This window comes from Cannabis sativa, chromosome 5 (genome assembly GCF_029168945.1).
Source record: "Cannabis sativa cultivar Pink pepper isolate KNU-18-1 chromosome 5, ASM2916894v1, whole genome shotgun sequence".
Classification (NCBI taxonomy): domain Eukaryota; kingdom Viridiplantae; phylum Streptophyta; class Magnoliopsida; order Rosales; family Cannabaceae; genus Cannabis; species Cannabis sativa.
In genome coordinates, this window is record NC_083605.1 from 34,164,845 (window position 1) to 34,169,513 (window position 4,669).

Genomic DNA, 4,669 nt, shown 5'->3' on the forward strand with positions numbered 1-4,669 from the left:
TGCAAAAGCGAATCGCTGCATTCAATGCCATCATTAGACACGCCTTCACGCGCCCCAAGCTCGTGTCAGAAGACCGAGGAGGCGGCTGGAGACATTCCTGCAAAAGGCGAATCGCTGCATTAAATGTCATCATTAAATGTGCCCCCACGCGCTCGAGGCTTGAGCCAGGGAAACGAGGAGTCGACCGGAGGCACTTAAGCAAGCCTTGGTTTATTTTCACTAAGTAAACAAGGCTTGGGGGGTAAATGTTGCCCCTGAATTCGCCCAAAATACGTGGACTAGTCGAAATAGGACACGTGGATCAGATAACTTGTAAATATTTGATAAGTCTTTGTACGCCACAAGGAAGCATCGTTAGCATGGGTCCCGGAGGAGGCACCCAGAGCACAAGGTACTCCAGGAAGCTCGCATAGCGTGAAGCCTCTCCGGGATGTGTCAGGTCTCTCCTGAGCAATCAAGTCGCATTTAATGCCGCATGGGAGGAAGCGTGTTGGGACTGTAACACGCAATAAAGTCTGACGGCACAACCCCCAAACAGCAGCGCTACAGTAATGATCATTTAAGTCTAGCGACGGCTACTCTGCGAAGAGTCACGTCAATCACAAGGCAAAAAGGACATTCTTCATAAAAACCCTACAACACCTAGGGATTTGACCATGCAACACCCATGGTATATTCATTGGAAATACCCAACTTTATGGATACTTGCAGATACATGTGTAAGAACAATTCTTGGGATTACCCCACCAAAACACTACAAATACCCCCTCAAAGCTCATTTAAGGGGGACGAGAATCTTGGTTTGCAAAAGAGCAAGAAGAGAAAATACTCACCAAGAACATTCTCTGTATTTATGAGAAAAACATTCTCTCAAGTGTGGAATCTGTATTAAATACATCCATTAATAAAAAAGACTCGTGGACTAAGGCTCATTAACGCCCCAACCACGTAAAAAATCTTCATCTCACTTTCTCACAGCTCTTTATTATAATCATATTTTAATAGTTGCCGAAAATCTCGGTCAACATATGTATATTGGTTTAAGATATATTGTTTGTATATCATACGATATATTAATAAAAAGTTAATTATATGGTTAAATAACATATTAGACAACAACAACAACAACAAAATCTAAAAAGAATAAAATATATAATACCTTTTATATAATGAAAAAATAGTTGACAAAAATTCAGTAGAGAGATTTTGATTTATTATTTTTCATAATTTCTATTAAAGGAATAAAATATATAATACCTTTTATATAATGAAGGGTATTTTAGGTATTAAAAAATAAAAAAAGACATTTGCTTTATTATTTTAAAAAAGGGACATTAACTATCTATAGAGTTAGCAATAGGGCCATTTACTTACATTTTCTCTTTTAGAAAGTTAGAACATAAATGCCTTTTGGACTAAAAAAAAGGGGGAAAAAAAAAGCATAGGCTTTCTTTATCCTTTGGGTGTGTGTTTCCCTCAGCCCCATATCGTGTGTATATGTGAATGATACTATTGGCATTCTTAACATTAGCATTAAAAGCCTAGAAACAAAAATCATTGCTAGTTCTAATCATCCTGAAACAAATTTAAAGATAAAATTAAAGTAAATTTTAAGATTATCTTAGCAATGTCACTTAGGGTTATTAAAATTTAGCAAAATTATGTAAACTATAATTTCTTTTAATAATATAATTAAAAGTCAATACAAATTTTTAGAGAGTCCCAAATTAATAATGTATGAAAAGTTAATACCATATATAAGATGTATGAGTTACTCTTCTCATAGCTAATTGGTTTTGAGATGGAACCTTATGAATTTACAATTTTAAAATAGTATCAGAGCCAAATAAAACTTTAATGAGTATCCGATAAAAATCTAATAACCAGTTCAAAAAGATGAGAAAAAAAGTCGCTTGTGATTTCAGGATAGTGGGCCAAAATGAGTCGTTGTGAGCCAAAAGTGTCGATCCAATAAGACGAGCCAAAAGAGCCGCTTGTGATTCGTTAAGCCAAAAGAGCCACTTGTGATCGAGACGTCCAATATTAGTGAGCAAAAATAATAGTCACCATCTTGAGGGGATGTTAAAGAGTCTCACATTGATAATGTATGTGAACATAATACTATATATAAGATGCATGAACTACCCTTCTCATTGCCATTTAGTTTTGAGATTGAACTCCATGTGTTAATGCTAATTAGCTCAACAATAAATTTGTAACTAAACTTTAAATTCTTTACACTAAGATCGTTCCAATCAAAGATTAGAACTCTAATGGTTCTTCTATTTGATTGGCGAACTCAAATTTGAGTGAAATGCCTTTTTGGAGAAGCATTTCGACATAGTTTTGACTGGGCTAGTGTGGTCAAGAATCCATGTCCCATTTGAATGTCAAGGTCTTCTATTTATAGGAGGGAATTGGTGCTGTGCAGTCTCTATTCTCTCCTCAGATTGGTCCAAATGGCTTTGTTCTCCTATTCCCTCGTGCACTTTCTTCTTTGCTCTACTTACCAAGCTCCGTTCCTCAAGCTATTCCGAACTCAGCTCCACTCTTTTGCTTTTCCTTTCTTTTAAAAGTGATGTTTTCCTTTTTCTGCCATATTACTTTATTAATTTTTATTCTTTTATTAGGATGAAATTACTTTTAGACCCTCATATTATTTTTATCTCTGACAATTTCCCCTCGATTCTGAGCTCAGATGTTGTGGAACTGGCTACCAAAAATTCTTTCACATTGTTGGGATTTTATGCCCTAAATAAAATTCATTTCAATATAATCTTATTTGTTATCAATAAATGATCAAAAGTTATTTAAGGTTACATATTATTTTCATGATTATGGTTTAATATATAATTTTTGATAAATCTAGAACATATAGTTATGCATAATTACAGTGATGTCATCACAGTAGAAAGTAATTGTGGTTATATATTTCAAAGTTTAAGTCCCATAATTTATCAGTGCACTGAATTCACACTGAGGTAATAATCAGCGATAATGTTTACTTACACATTGATATGTGGTAAGTCCTTTTCAGGACATTGGTAAAGTATACTAGTATCGGATGTATGGAGTAGACATTGGACTGGACCGATATTGAACTTGGAAAAGATATCATAAACTTACCGTTATATCTTTCTAAGTCAATATCACTTAGTTGATCTTAGATCAATAGATCTTAATCCTGAGATGGTTAGGTTCTAGCTTAATTGTATTATTTCTATTTTTTGACTTGTTCATTAAAGCTGACCAAATAGATTGACCCAATACTTATATCTTGGGAACATGGTAGTACAATTGATTGGGAGCGCTAATCATAAATACGAAATCTATAGCTTGTATAATGACATAGAAGTGAAATGATAATTTTCTTTGAGTTTGGCTTAGCAGAGATAAATGGAAGAGCTCTTATTTCAGTAATTATATTAGTTTACCAAAATATTATTTATAGGAAGCTAAGTATTTTAATGATAAAATATATTGTGGGGTAGAACGGTAAATTTGTCACTGCTCAATGTAAATCATCTATAGAGGATCTTTGATTATTTGGATTAAAATAATGGATAATTAATAGTGTATCTTGGAACATAAAGAACATTTTATATAATCAAAAGTGTAATTTCGAATCTATAGTGGAGTCAGGAGGAATTAATAAGATAGAAAATTTACTCAGTAAGTTCTAGAACTACTTATTGGGAGCTTGATTATATAGGCCCATGATCCCCACACTAGTTGAGATAATATTGGCTTATAGAATCAGTTCATTGGTTTTAATTAATCAATTAGAAGTCTAAATTAGACTATGTCTTATTTATGAATTTTCACTAAACAAGGGATAAATTGAGAAGAAAAGAGGTTTTAGGATATATTTGTTAATTAAGAGACTTTGTAAGGTCTAATTAATAAATAAGTTAAATTGTAACGCCCTGTCCAACAGGGACGCCACGTGTGTGCACTTTATTTAAAATACCAATAATTATATAAGATGTAATTATACTAAAAGTGTGGGTAATTAAAATTTTGATAGTTAAAACTCAACCTTTAAATTGTTTAACAAAAGATAAGTAACATGATTTATGGGGTCCCCCTGTTTTCAAAATATTTACAAACTGATTTCAAAGTATTTTACAACATAAACTTTATATTTTCCAAAATACAATCAAAATAGAGCATCCTGTAAACTGGGCTGCCTGCGGCTGGTATGTACATTGCTGCTGTGACCATAACTCATGGTTGTTCGACTTTAGCTTTTCCTTTACCTGCACCATAAAGCACCAGTGAGTCACAGAGACTCAGCAAGAAAGTGACTAAAACAATATTTGAAAGAAAATGATTAACAACTTATTCTCATGCCATTATGTTTACTCACTATTCGATAATAATAAGCATTTCCTTAAACATCATACATTCCTGGTACTTAATAAAGTACCACTTTTACCACTCGTTACATACGAGCTGAATATGTCACTATCGTTGCCCGATAACGCAAACGATAAGTAAGAAACCTAACCGCGGTTTCAAGAGTAATTACTCATAACGGTAATAACCGTTTCCAACCCTAGGTAATAACCTAGGCTTAATAAGATTTAATCAACATCATGTTAATAATCAAAATCACCTCCATTCATTCATTGATTTTTAACCACATACGGTGCTTACCACTTTTCTT